At 45.6% G+C, this 15,396-nt stretch overlaps 1 protein-coding gene across 2 annotated transcripts in view; it reads right to left on the bottom strand.

Annotated features, from left to right (window-relative positions):
- The window catches only part of TANGO6 (transport and golgi organization 6 homolog), a 242,660-nt gene that overhangs the window by 46,332 nt on the left and 180,932 nt on the right, over positions 1–15,396 (bottom strand). The window lies entirely within an intron of this gene.

Below are 15,396 nucleotides of genomic sequence, written 5' to 3'. Positions count from 1 at the left end.
TTCAACTGGTCTCTCATATATATATATATAGAGAGAGAGAGAGAGAGAGAGAGAGAGAGACAGGGTCTCGCTCTGTCATCCAGGCTGGAGTGCAGTGGTACAATCTTGGCTCACTGCAACCTCTGCCTCCTGGGTTCAAGTGATTCTGGTGTCTCAGTCTCCTGAGTGGGTAGGACTACAGGTGCGTGTCACCATGCCCAGTTAATTTTTTGTATTTTTTGGTAGAGGCAGGGTTTCACCATGTTGGCCAGGCTGGTCTCGAATTCCTGACCTCAAGTGATCTGCCTGCCTCGGCCTCCCAAAGTGCTGGGATTACAGACGTGAGCCACCGCACCTGGCCTCTCACAAATTTTTGTTATTGGACTTACTGTGTGAGTATATTTCTTGGCCAGTAGTGGAAGGATATCTAATTATGATAGGAAAATAGCCAGACTGTGTTTAGAAACAAGTACAAATACAAATCATGTTTAAAGAATGGTGAATATGAGAACAAGTGAGGAAATAGGCTCGTGCAGAAATTTTAACTATACAGGTTGTATTTTTCACAGCTTTCAAACAGTTGGGCATAGTTCAAAGTATCTAATTAATCAGTGATGGCAGAGAGATTAGAAGAACTAGCTCGTTCTTAAGCATAATTGCGTCTGTGATGCGCTGGAATTTAATCAACTTGTGCATCTATCAGACAAACATGCAGCTTGCAAGTGAAGGAAAATCCCCAAGGAGTCCAACCCTTTGGGGGCTGTTTTCAGTAAGACCCAGCAAGCTGTTCTGTCTTTGACCTGGGACCCCCAACCCTAAGACCAGCAGTGGCTTCCATGCCTCTGGCATTAACAGTAGAAGCAATTCAGTCCTAAGAGGAATTCCTTGGGCAACCTCCAAACAGGCAACAATATAATAGCTACCTCCACTTTCAGGCTTAGTATTTACAAGGTAAGAGCTGAAACCAGAGAAACAAGTTAGAGCTAGGTCTGAGTCCCTCTTGACACAGGGAAGTAAAATCTATTTGGTCTGATGGCTAAATTATGGAAGCCAGCCCAAGGCCATGGACCGAGCAGAGGGTCTTAGGCATTATGTTTGCTCCCCTCTACGTTTAGCTTTGGGCCCTTGCTTCCACGTTTGGCAGACCAAGGCTCCCTGGCCTAGAATCATGTTGGTGTCTGCCTTTGTTACCTCTGTCCTGCCTCTCTTTGCTGAGCGGGTCATGCTTCCACCTCAGCTCTCAGTGTAAGGCCGGCTCTCACAGTTGGGCATTTGTGCATTAATCCCACAGTTGGGATGTCCAGGCAGAAGCATCCTGCCTGGAAAAGGGCTTTCCCTTCAAGGGCAATTCTTTTTTTTTTGAGATGGAACCTCACTCTGTTGCCCAGGCTGGAGTGCAGTAGCTCGATCTCAGCTCACAGCAACCTCTGCTTCCAGGGCTCAAGCAATCCTCCCACCTCAGCCTCCCTAGTAGCTGGGACTATAGGCATGCACCACCATGCTCAGCCTTCTTCTTTTTCTTTTTTTTTTTTTTTTTTTTTTTTTTTGAGACAAAGTCTCACTGTGTCACCCAGGCTGGAATGCAGTGGCATGATCTCAGCTCACTGCAGCCTTGACCTCCCAGGCTCTGGCGCTCCTCCCACCTCAGCCTTCTGAGTAGCTGGGACTACAGGCGTGCACCACTACGCACAGCTAATTTGTGTAGTTTTTGTACAGATGGAGTTTTGCCATGCTGCCCAGGCTGGTCTCAAACTCCTGGACTCAAGTGATTCGCCTGCCTTGGCTTCCCAAAGTGCTGGGATTCCAGGCATGAATGACTGCACCCCGGTCAATGCCAATTCTTGAATCCCTGTGCCACCTTGAAGGTATGACTGAGAGAGGAGCTAGTTATGACAAGCCTTGCTGAGATCAGCTGAAATAGCCTCCTGCTTGCTATGGGCTGTTAGTGACTTATGCGCCAGACTCTACCAAACCCGTCTGCAGTCAGCCATCCAGGACAATCAGGAAGAGGCCCGAGAACAGAAGAGCATTTGGGAAACTTCCTCAACCCCTCTGTTACCAGGACCAAATCATGTGAAATGTATAATGGTCTGTCACGCAAAATGCTTTTTGAGCATCAGAATTTTAATATGGTCTTACGGATATGATCTAAAGATAAGAACAGCCTTCAGTTCAGGTCAAGCACACATAACCAGCTTGTAATGCTGCTCTCCAGCAGACCAGTGGGACAGACCCCTTGTCCAACACTAGAAGTGGGGAGGATGTAGGCCACTGTCTTCTATGTATCCAGGCTGGAAAAATCACTTCATGGCTAGTCTCTCACCTCCAACCCCAACGACATAATGAACACTGAGTTCTACCTCTAAAAACCTTGGTGAGATAGATAGATGATGTAAGGTCTTTACTAATTTATGAATTGGTGTATTATTTCTATTCTCTAAGTCCTCTCAGAGGGCAGAAATCCATTCTTTTTTTTTTTTTTTTTGAGGCAGAGTCTTGCTCTGTAGCCCAGGCTGGAGTACAGTGGCGTGCTCGCAGCTTACTGCAACCTTTGCCTCCTGGGTTCAAGCGATTCTTGTCTCAATCCTGAGTAGCTACATGTGCCTGCCACCACATCTGGCTAATTTTTGTATTTTTAGTAGAGATAGGGTTTTGCCATGTTGGCCAGGCTGGTCTCAAACTCCTGACCTCAAATGATTGCCCACCCTGGCCTCCTGAAGTGCTGGGATTACAGGCATGAGCCACTGTGCCCAGCCAGAAATTCATCCTTTTGTCACCTCCTCTGAGTAAACCATATTATGGAAAGCTTTCTCTTCACTGGCTAAGTCAGTAAATTGTGTCCACTTCTAAAAGCCATCCAGAGAGAACGATGCTAATTGCTTTGGAAGCATTAAAGGTCAGTTTCAGCAATTTAACACTTAACAGGAGCCAAGAGAAATAAGGAAAACATCACTCCCAAAACAGCTGGCACACACTAACCATAACCAGAACTATATAAATAAAGATAATACAAATGGCAAGATTACCAAAAACTGACTTTGGAAAATTCCAAGCAAGAAGTTGCCAGAATTGAGGTATGTATCAAGGAAGCACGACTTTAATTTTCCAACTGCATCTTCATCCATTTTCCTAAAGCTTCCTTTATTAAAATTCAGTTGGTTTGCTAACTTGTCTGCAACTTTACCATCTGTAAACCAAGAAACCTTAACAGCAAAGACAGTGTGACCAATCATTCTCAGGAGCTTGGCTTACTCAACCTGCCATGAAAGAAACCATGGCAGATACTTTAGCTTCCTTGGGGTTTCCCAGAACATCTATCTCAGGCCTCATCTCAGGGGTCTACGTATCCTCAAACTGCACTGATTGTGGCAAAACTGATAATAAATTCAGGTAATTCCGTGGTATCAGAGGCAGTGGCTTTGTATCAGCCTCCAAAGCTCAGGTATGTGGAATTCTGGGCTCCATGTTAAAAGGAGACTGGACTTGTCACCTGCGACACATCTTATTTGCTGTAGTGAGGACAGGCCTCTCACTGTGGTTCACTTAAATCATATTTACTTCTCATAGAGAGTGATAAAGATGAAGAACCTATCAAGATTTGGTTTTAAGCAACATAGCCTTTGACAAGAACAAGGAGAAATTGAAAAAAAAAAAAAGAATGTTATCTACAGGTTAATTCTTGATACCACCAGAGAGGAAAAACCTGAATTCCCAGTACAGTGACTGTGGAAGGGTTGAGCCTATACTTTATATTTCTTCCCGACCAGCTGGCATCATCATCGCAGACAGTGCCCAACTCTGGATCACCCAACAGTTAGGATAACTTTCTTCAGATGCCAAAGAGCTATAGCCAGAGAGGAAGGGCACTGATGTCCCCAGACCACATCACGTTAGAAGGGACTATGGTGGCTGGTTTGTTCAATTTCATTTTCTTCTGCTTATTATTTTTAACAGGTGTAATTCACTTTATTATTCTTGTATGAAAGCTTATGCTGTAACCACAGCTGGAGCCTGGGTCCTCTGCATGGAGGCTCTGGTGTGGGTCTTGATAAGATGGTCAGTGCATTCCTGACAGGGAGGCTTGGTGAATAGTCTCCTTCCAGAGGCTGGGGGTCAGGCAGCTATAGGTCCTGGAGATGGCATCAAAGGTGACCTTGGTGAAGTTGTCCAGGGTGGCAGTGCAGCCCCTGGCTGAGGTGTAGCAGTCGTCAATACTGGCCATCAGCAGCAGCATCTTGGGCACAGGAGTCGAGATAATGTCATTGTCCCTGGGGGCAGGGATAAGGTGTACTAGCCCAGAGCTATAGCAGCCTGTCACCATACAGGGGGTGATGTAGGACTTGCCGATCTTGTTCCCCCAGTAACCCCTCCGCATAGGGACAATGGAAAGCTTGGCCAGGATGATGGTCCCTTGGATGGCAGTAGTAACCTCCTTGAAGCACTTAACACTTAGACTGATGTGGCCATCATAGTCCCTAACAGTAACAAATGCCTTGAATCTGGTGCGCTGGCCAGTGCGGGTCTGTTTCTACACAAGCATAATCTTCAAAACCTCACCCATGAGAGATGCCCCCTGAAAAAAGCTAATGATATCACACTCCTCGATGGGTCTCCAGGGACTTGATCTTCATGTCCTTGACCAGAGGGCCCAGCTTGGTGATGGGTATCCACTCCTTGTCCTCAGTCATGCCTCTGTGAGTTCCATAGCCTCAGCTCTAGCCTTGACATGGCCGTGAGCCCAGTCCTGCATGCTGCTACCAAAGCCTCTGAGGAAGCCATGGCAGTTTTCCATTTAGGGTCCCCAGGGCCTCCAGGACCTCCCGTCACATTGGCGTTATCCTCCAGTTTGGTGATTTCTCAGAAAGGAAGCTGTTCAATTTTATCTCAAAATAGATTATGCTTCTCCTCTTCCTCTGCCTGGCTGACACTTGATCAACATAACCTTCTTGATGCCCTGACAAGTTAACCCAGGGTCCCAGCTCTGGGTCCCCCAGTGCTTGGTGCTGGCTCTATCGTGTCACTCCTATCTGCTGTTGATTTACTCCTCTGCGTTTCACACACGCTACTGAGACTTCCTTAAGGGAAGAGATTGGGTCCTTTATTTGTGTCTTCTAGCATACTTGCCAGATAACAGATGCTCACGAAGGAGAATTCCTTCTGTTCGCAAAGACAAGTTTCCCAAAGCTCAAGTTCCTTCTCCACCAGCACACCCTGGAACTAAGCAATTCTGAGACTTCAAGAGCTTTCATGGTACACTGAAAGAACCGTCCTAGAAGAAGCCACAGTAACTTTTTATTTTATTTACTTATTTTTGAGACAGAGTCTCTCTCTGTTGCCCAGGCTGGAGTACAGTGGTGTGATCTCAGCTCACTGCAACCTCCGCCTCCTGGGTTCAAGTGATTCTCCTGCCTCAGCATCCCAAGTAGCTGGGATTACAGGCGCCTGTAACCACACGGGGCTAATTTTTGTATTGTTAGTACAGATGGGGTTTCACCATGTTGACCAGGCGGTCTCGAACTCCTGACCTCAGGTGATCTGCCTGCCTTGGCCTCCCAAAGTGGTGAGATTACAGGTATGAGCCACCACGCCTGGCAACAGCAACTTTTTTTTTTTTTTTTTTTTTGAGATGGAGTCTTGTTCTGTTGCCCAGGCTGGAGTACAGTGGTGCAATCTTGGCCCACTGCAACCTCAGCCTCTGGGTTCAAGCAGTTCTCTGCCTCAGCCTCCCCAGTAGCTGAGATTACAGGCGCCTGCCACCATGCCCAACTAATTTTTTGTATTTTTAGTAGAGACGGGGTTTCACCATCGTGGCTAGGCTGGTCTTGAACTCCCGACTTCGTGATCCACCCGCCTCGGCCTCCCAAAGGACTGGGATTACAGGTGTGAGCTACCACGCCCGGCCAACAGTAACTTTTTAAAAGAAGTTAGATCGGCTGGACATTGTGGCTCATACCTGTAATCCTAGCACTTTGGGAGGCTGAGGCGGGTGGGTTGCCTGAACTCAGGAGTTTGAGACCAGCCTGAGCAACATGATGAAATCCTGCCTCTACTAAAAATAGAAAAAAATTAGCTGGGCATGGTGGCGCATGCCTGTAGTCCCAGCTACTTGAGAGGCTGAGGCAAGAGAATTGCTTGAACCCAGGAAGCAGAGGTTGAAGTGAGTTGAGATTGCACCACGGTACTACAGCCTGGGCGACAGAGCGAGGCTCTGTCTCCATAAATGAATGAATGAATGAATGAATGAATGAACGAATGAATGAATGAAGTTAGATAATTTCATTCTTCCGCCCTGGCTTCCCATCTCACTCACAGGGAAAGCCAAAGTCCACACAAGGCTCCACTGGGACTGGCCACTGCCTTTCTGGTGCCAACTCCTGTTCTTCTTCTCTGAAGCCACACTGGCCTTACTGTTCTCCAGCACATGAAGCCTGCACCTGTCGCAAGGCCTCTGCACTCACATCTCCCTCCACCTGGAATGCTCCCTCCCTGGGTTTCTGGATCAACCCCTTGCTTCCTTATATCTTTGCTCAAAGGTCACTTGTCAGCCGGGCACAGTGACTCATTCCTGTAATCCCAGCACTTTGGCAGGCTGAGAAGGGCAGGTTGCATGAGCTCAGGAGTTTGAGACCAGCCCGGGCAACATGGTGAAACCCCATCTCTACTAAAACAATACAAAAAAAATTAGCTGGGTGTGGTGGCACACGCCTGTAGTCCCAGCTACTTGGGAGGCTGAGGCAAGAGAATTGCTTGAACCCGGGAGGTAGAGGTTGCAGTGAGCTGAGATTGCACCACTGCACTCCAGCCTGGGTGACAGAGCAAAACTCTGTATCAAAAAAAAAAAGTCACTAGTCAGGAAAGCTTTTCCCATCCATCTGAGACAACAGCAAACTCCCTTTGGGCCCCTTATCTTACTAAATTTATCCCAAGCAGCGTGTGCCATCACACCTGGCTAATTTTTGTACTTTTTGGTAGAGATGGGATTTAACCATGTTGCCCAGGCTGGTCTTGAACTTCTTTCCTCAAGTGATCTGTTCACCTTGGCCTCCCAAAGTGTTGAGATTACAGGTCTGAGCCACCGTGCCCAGCCTTGCTATGACTATTATTGAAACACACAGGAACTAGCCTTCCCAACCATCCTTCTCTGCTCTTCATTCAATATTGTATTAATCAGCCAACACCTAGCATCCACTATGTGCCAAGCACTGTGATAGGTACTGGGGGTATGACAAGGTGAATCAAGATGGGTTCTGCCCTTGTTGTGCTCACAATTTACTAATGACCATGAACATTCCTGGGATTGAGTCTGTAGAAACAGTCCAGATCTCTAGAAGTGGGGCAGGATCATTGGACAAGAGGTTTGCCAGGAAGGTGCCCCAAAACAGCAGCTCCTCATCTCAGTTTTTTTAAAAAAATTTTTTAAATTTTTAAAATTTAATTTAATTTTATTTTTTGAGATCGAGTCTTGCTCTGTTGCCAGGCTGGAGTGTAGTGGTGCAATATTGGTTCACTGCAACCTCCACCTTCGGGGTTCAAGCAATTCTCCTGCCTCAGCTTCCTGAGTAGCTGGGACTACAGGCGTGCACCACCACGCCCAACTAATTTTTGTATTTTTTTTTTTAGTAGAGATGGGGTTTCACCATGTTGGCCAGGATGGTCTTGATCTCTTGACCTCGTGATCTGCCCACCTCCGCCTCCTAAAGTGCTGGGATTACAGGCGTGAGCCACCGTGCCTGGCCCTCACCTGTTTTAAGGTTGAAACATAAAGGACGTCCTAGGATCACAAATGGTGCTTTTCTTTGTGTCAGCACCCATGGTAGGCAAACAACCTACTACCTATTTGCACTTCATTTCCAAAGGCTAAATAAGCAATGCTTGATTCTTGCTGTGAGCCAGGAAGCTATAAAGTAACATGGCCTTTCATGATGTGGCCCGTACCTGCACTTTCTTGCCTTAGCTTCTGCCACCACTAACCCCCCACCCCTTCGCTCCAGCATTTGGAACCTTCCTAAACATGTCAGGCCATCTCACGCCCTTTGCACAGCTGCTCCCTCTGCTGAAATGCTCACCTCTGCCTTTTTTTACCTGCCTAATTTCTACTTGTTCTCTGGATTCAGCTCCAAGGATTTCTTCCTCCAGGACATCTTTGCCAATACCCGACCTTGACCAAGGGACTCCTCAAAGGTGCTCCCATAGCACCTATCCCAGTGGACTGTAATTGTAATCACTGATGTCTGTGTCCACCAGATTACCCATGTCCAGAAGGCAAGGTGGTTATCTGACTGGGTTTTGTATCCTCAGCCCCTAACATGGCAGTTGTTTTGAAAACATATGGCTGGGGACAGCTGAAGGACACTGATCACTCTGTTCTTCTTATTTCCTTTTTTTTTTTTTTGAGTCAGAGTCTCGCTCTGTCGCCCAGGCTGGGGTGCAGTGGCGTGATCTTGGCTCACTGCAACCTCTGCCTCCTAGGTTCATGCAATTCTCCTGCCTCAGCCTCCTGGGTAGCTGGGACTACAGGTGCCTGTTACCACTCTCAGCTAATTTTTATATTTTTAGTAGAGATGGGGTTTAACCATGTTGGCCAGGCTGGTCTCGAACTCCTGACCTTAGGTGATCCACCCACCTTGGCCTCCCAATGTGCTGGGATTACAGGTGTGAGCCATCACACCCGGCCTGTTCTTCTTATTTCCTTGATGCTCATCCTCATCACTGTCATCATCAGCCCCCTTCAAATGACCAAGATGTTCCTTAAGAAAAATCTTAATATAGAAAAATAAAATGTCTTTACTAGAATGTCACCTTCTCAGTGAGACTCACCTGATACCCTGTTTAGCACTGCAACAGCCCCACCGCCTAAGACTATAATCCTGATCAGTTTCCCTTCCTCTACTTTTTCTTTTTTTCCATAGCACTTATCATTGTCTAATATACTAGATACTTTACTTATTGATTATATATAGCATTTATTATCTGTCTACTCTCTCTAGAATGGAATGAAGATGGGAATCACTGTGTATTTTGAAGACTGATAGGTCTTAGGTGTCCGGAATACTGCTTGGCATGTAGTAGGCACTCAATAAAAATTGTTGAATAAATCATTATGTCAAACATATATGTCTTGTAACAATCATGATTGCAGGTATTTTAATCCCATTTTCTAGATCAAGAAACTGAGCTCAAAGTCATTTGCTCAAGTGAATGCAAGTAAACAGATGGTGTAGCTGGGCTCTCATTCATTCCCATTCCCAAGTGTACCTGGCAGTTTTGTTATCTTTCAATAGGTTGGGTGGGTCTCCTGACAGATGATGCTTCTTGAATGTTACAAAATCTGCTTTAGCTCAATCTTCCTAATCAACCAAAACCAAGAAATTTCTCTAACACTTTGGATAGTAAATCATATGCTGCTAGCATGCTACAATTTCCTTAGGAGAGAGAAAAAGAACAGTCTAGGGATTCAAAAATAAATATAGTCTCAATGTTTGAGTTCAGAGGTCATGATATTCAGGTATTGTTCGGGTTCATTAGTTTTAGAAAACATATAGATCCCATCAAGTCTCAGCTGGTCCACTTGGAGATCTGGGGAAAATTTTTCTGAAATGCATGGCTATGTTTTTTTTTTTTTTTTTTTTTTTTTTTTTTTTTTTTTAATAAACTGGGCATGGTGGTGTGTGCTTATAGTCCCAGCTACTCAGAAGGCTGAGACAGGTGGATCACTTCAGCCCAGGAGTTCGAGACCAGCCTGGACAACATAGCAAGACCCTATCTCTAAAAATAAAAAAAAAAAAAGTGTGTGTGATTGTACCAATAACTCTTTATATACTAAAACCATTGAGTTGTACACTTTATTTTTTTTTAATTTTTAATTTTTTTTGAGACAAAGTCTCACTCTGTCACCCAGACTAGAGTATAGTGGCGCAGTTTTAGCTCACTGCAAACTCTGCCTCCCATGTTCAAGTGATTCTCCTGCCACAGCCTCCTAAGTAGCTGGGATTACAAGCATGTGCCACCATGCCTGGCTAATTTATTTTGTATTTTTGGTAGAGAGGGGGTTTCACCATGTTGGCCAGGCTGGTCTTGAACTCCCGACCTCAGGTGATCTGCCTGCCTTGGCCTCCCAAAGTGCTGAGATTATAGGCGTGGGCCTCTGCACCTGGCCTGAATTGTACACTTTAAATGGGTGAATTGTACAGTGTGTGAAGTGTATCTCAGTAAAGCCATTATTTAAAAATAATAATATTTGGAGGGCCGGGAGCGGTGGCTCACGCCTATAATCCCAGCACTTTGGGAGGCCCGAAGCGGGTGGATCACCTGAGGTCAGGAGTTCAAGACCAGCCTAGCCAAGATGGTGAAACCCCGTCTCTACTAAAAACACAAAAATTACCCGGGCATGGTGGCAGGTGCCTTGTAATCCCAGCTACTCGGGAGGCTGAGGCAGGAGAATCACTTGAACCTGGGGGGTGGAGGTTGCAGGGGGCAGAGATCGTGCCACTGTACTCCAGCCTGGGTGACTCAAAAAACAAAAAAAGAAAAAAAATTACAAATATTAGTCGGGTGTGGTGGCAGGCGCCTGTAATCCCAGCTACCTGGGAGGCTGTAGCAGGAGAATTGCTCGAACCCGGGAGGTGGAGGTTGCAGTGAGCCGAGATCACGCCATTGTACTCCAGTCTGGGTGACAGAGCAAGAATTCGTCTCAAAAAAAAAAAAAAAAAAAAAAAAAAAAATTGGGTTTGGTTCAGATCATGGACCAGCAACTTGTTTTAGTACACAGTTTACAGTTCAGTTTGGTTTGGGTTATGTGAAGAGAGCAAGAAAATAGAGAAAAAAAAAATGTGGGAATCACTTCAGTATCTGACCCAGAAAAGTTACACTAGTCTGAAATCTTCAGACAATATAACCAAATAGACCCATAAAAGCCTTCTCTTAAGTGTTACAAGTTAATATTACTAAAGAACAAGAGATTTGCTAAGTCCATCTAAAAAAGGATGAGATGCCTAACGGTTCACATATATTAGAACACTTGGGTTTTAAGTAGGTACTTAAAGTTATTGTTTCTAAGTTATTAAAAAAAAAAGAAGATACAAAAACTGAGGAACAGGGTGTCCCTGGTGATCTCTCAGAGAACAGTTAAAGGGAAGGAAATAACTGATATATATGTAACTTTCCTGAAAATCCTAGGTTGAAATTTAATGAAAAGAGTAGGCCTTATAACCAAATAAAGCAAAATATATGAAGCTCAAGAATCAGGAAATACCATAAATTCAAGTGTATGCATACATCTGTGAGTGTGCTTCTCTGCTTATTGATATGACACAACTGCCAAACATTGAAAAAAACTCCCTCTCAGGCCCGGGTGTGGTGGCTCATGCCTGTAACCCCAGCACTTCGGGAGGCCGAGGCACGCGGATCACTTGAGGTCAGGAGTTCGAGGCCAGCTGGCCAACGTGGCGAAATGCCATCTCTACTAAAAATACAAAAATTAGCTGGGCATGGTGGCTCATACCTGTAATCCCAGCTACTCAGGAGGCTAAGACAGGGGAATACTTGAACCCAGGAGGTGGAGGTTGCAGTGAGCCGAGATTGCACCACTGCGCTACAGCATAGGGAACAAAGCAAGACTCCATCTCAAAAAAAAAAAAAGGGAAAACTCCCCCTCAGTAAGTCATTCTTAAGATTTGGTCCTCTCATCCCTGGAACCTGGGAGGTGGAGACTGCAGTGAGTCAAGATCACGCCATTGCACTCCAGCCTAGGTGTTGGAGCAAGACTCCACCACAAACAAACAAACAAACAAACAAACAAACAGATTTGATCCTCTCCTCTACTCACCTTCTCACTCTGCCATGCCCTGCTTTGATAAGACGCCTGCCATTTCCCCCAGCTAGCAGGCCTGGCCTACAGAGGAGGGCAGCATGCAGCTCGCTTTGCCTGGCTCTCTGAACATCCCATGGCCTCAACCCAGGGGTCCATGCAGGCTGCGAGCTATGACCTGTACAGTGCCTATGATGATACAATACCACCTACAGAGAAAGCTCTTGTGAAAATGGACACTCCGATAGCCCTTCCTCCTGGGTGTTATGGAAGAGTGGCTCCATGGTCTGGTTTGGCTGCAAAACACTTTCTAGATGTAGGAACTCATGTCAGAGAGAAAGATTATAGCGTAAATGTTGATGGTATACCGTTTAATTTTGGCAAAAAAAAGTTTGAAGTCGGTGGGGCGTGGTGGCTCATGCCTGTAATCCCAGCACTTTGGGAGGCTGAGGTGGGCGGATCACCTGAGGTCAGGAGTTTGAGACCAGCCTGGCCAACATGGTGAAACCCTGTCTCTACTAAAAATACAAAAATTAGCCGGGTGTGGTGATGGGCGTCTGTAGTCCCAGCTACTTGGGAGGCTGAGGCAAGAGGATTACTTGAACCCGGGAGGTGGAGGTTGCAGTGAGCTGAGATTGTGCCACTGTACTCCAGCCTGGGCAACACAGTGAAACTCTGTCTCAAAAAAAAAAAATTAAAAAATTAAAAAAGGAAAAGTTTGAATTTGAAGTCAAGAAAGGTGATCAAATTGCATAGCTCATTTGCGAACTAAATTTTTTTTAACCAGAAATAGAAGAAGTTTAAGATTTGGATGACACTGAAAGGGGTTCAGGAGGTTTTGGTTCCACTAAAGAATTAAAATTTTTGCCAAGAATAGAAAATGAGAAATCATACCTTGTCTTAAAAATAAAGTTTTTGCTTAAAGTGAAAAAAAAAAAAAAAAGGCCAGGTGCAATGGCTGATGCCTATAATCCCAGTGATATCTACAGGAGGCAGCCAAATGCCTAGGCAGATAGGGGCAGGTACCCAGTGCAACCCCACCTCCAAGCTGAAGACAGTTTAAAGCCCGAAAGCTAAACTACAAGTTAAATTCTGACTGGATTGAAAACTTGTCTTCCTGTTCAGCATACTTTCCTCTGATTGGTCCCCACCCTTCACCTATTTTACATATACTTACCACTTCCTAATTGGTTTTCTATACTGTGGGGCCCACCTTTAAGTGGTGCCTTGTTTTAACCTTTTTTGCATACTCACAAACCAATCAGCATGCAACTCGTGCCTATGAAGACCCCAGACTCAGTCAGTAGAGGGGGAAATGGGTTGACTTCAGGGAAGAGACAACCTGATTTTGGGGAAGACACCCTGCCCTTCACATCCTCTCTCCAGCTCCCTTCTCTGCTGAGAGCTGTTTCATTGCTCAATAAAATTATTCTCTGCCCTCCTCGCCCTTCAATGTCCAGTGTATCCTCCTTTATCTTGGGTGCGGTATGAGAGCTTGGGAACTGCTGAATGTGGTACAAGCTATAACACAGGTGAGCTGGGGCATGCCAGCATGGCCAAGTGAGGCCAGAGTCGGGCATTCCCAGCCAGAGGTCCCTGGCTTGCAAAGTGATGAGAAGAAAAATCCAACATCACCAGCACTTTGGGAGGCCGAGGCAGGAGGATCACTTGAGTCTAGGAATTCAAGACCAGCCTGGCCAACATGATGAAACACTGTCTCTACTAAAAATACAAAACTTAACCAGGCATGGTGGCACACGCCTGTAATCCTAGCTACTCAAGAGGCTAATGTGGGAGAATCACTTGAACCTGGAAGGTGGAGGTTGCAGTGTGCCGAGACTGCACCACCTCACTCCAGCCTGGGCGACAGAGTTAGAGACTCCATTTGAAAAAAAAAAAAAAAGGTAATTTAAACTGTATTTCACTTACTTATTTATAATTTATAAGGCATCTTCTTCCAAAAAAAAACTTAAGATGGTCATGTACATTGGTAGTAAAGACTCCTGGCCACATGTTAACTAGTCTTTTTCTGTCTATCATCATCTGTAAACAGCAGAGTAGGTGCACACACTCAAGATATACACTGATATATTGATGAGTACATAAATACAAGGCAAAGGTACAATTTAAGAGGCTAGAGGGGCCAGGAGGGGTGGCTCACGCCCGTAATCCCAGCACTTTGGGAGGCCAAGGTGAGCAGATCACAAAGTCAGGAGTTCAAGACCAGCCTGGCCAACATGGTGAAACCCCGTCTTTACTAAAAATACAAAAATTAGCTGGGCATGGTGGCGTGCACCTGTAATCCCAGCTACTCAGGAGGCTGAGGAGAATTGCTTGAACTGGGACCCGGGAGGCGGAGGTTGCAGTGAGCCGAGATTGTGCCACTGTACTCCAGCCTGGGCTACAGAGCAAGACTCCGTCTCAAAAAAAAAAAAAAAAAAAAAAAGAGGCTAGAGAAAGACACTTATAGAGGCCAGGGGCAAGATGCACATTTCATTAATTAATAAACTCTGAGTTCAGGTGTGGTGGCTCATGCCTGTAATCCTAACACTTTGGGAGGCTGAGGCAGGTGGATCACCTGAGGTCATGAGTTTGAGACCAGCCTGGCCAACGTGGTGAAACCCTGTCTATACTAAAAATACAAAAATTTGCCAGGTGTGGTGGCACATGGTCCCAGCTACATGGGAGGCTGAGGTAGGAGGATTGCTTGAACCCAGGAGGCAGAGGTTGCAGTGAGCCACGATTGTGCCACTGCACTCCAGCCTGGGTGACAGCGAAACATTGTTTCAAATAATAATAAGAATAATAAACTCTAAAACCAGAAGAACTTCTAGACCCAACACCTTGTATGGCTATCATTTCGATGGTTCACCATTCATCTTTTCAATAATTTACTGACTGCCTACTACATACCAGGCACTGGGTGTGAAATGCTGAGCAAAACATGGAACTTAAGTGTTTTTTTTTTTGGTAAACAACACCATCCCCCTGAATACAGGGTGCCTCGGCCAAAGAGGGTCAATTAGAGTATTTGCCTGAGATTTTTCTGTGAGTGGAGATAAGACTTACAGATGGCCCAGAGACTCAGGGTAAAGCTCTATCTACTTTTCCTAAAGGTTTCTCCAATTCTGTTAGTTACATCAGACTCTTTATGATAAATCATCTTTTATTGCTTAAGGTAGGTTAAGATGACTTCCTCTCAGCTGCAACTATGAAATTCTTACCAACATAATTTTTTGTTTTTGTTTTTTTTGAGACAGAATCTCGCTGTGTTGCCCAGGCTGGAGTGCAGTGGCGTGATCTTGGCTTACTGCAACCTATGCCTCCCGGGTTCAAGTGATTCTCCTGCCTCAGCCTCCTGAGTAGCTGGGATTATAGGCATGTACCACTATGCCCGGCTGATTTTTGTATTTTTAGTAGAGATAGGGTTATGCCATGTTGACCAGGCTGGTTTCAGACTCCTGGCCTCAAGCAATCCACCTGCCTCGGCCTCCCAAAGTGCTGGGATTACAGGTGCAAGCCACCATGCCCGGCCCTTACTAACATAACTTTCAATATACATGTGAGACAGATGAAGCCTTGGGAAGTTCAATGACTCACTTGCCCTGTCT

This window comes from Pongo abelii, chromosome 18 (genome assembly GCF_028885655.2).
Source record: "Pongo abelii isolate AG06213 chromosome 18, NHGRI_mPonAbe1-v2.0_pri, whole genome shotgun sequence".
NCBI classification, from domain to species: domain Eukaryota; kingdom Metazoa; phylum Chordata; class Mammalia; order Primates; family Hominidae; genus Pongo; species Pongo abelii.
The sequence above is the reverse complement of the archived record's forward strand: the minus strand, read 5'-3'. Positions and strand labels throughout refer to the sequence as shown.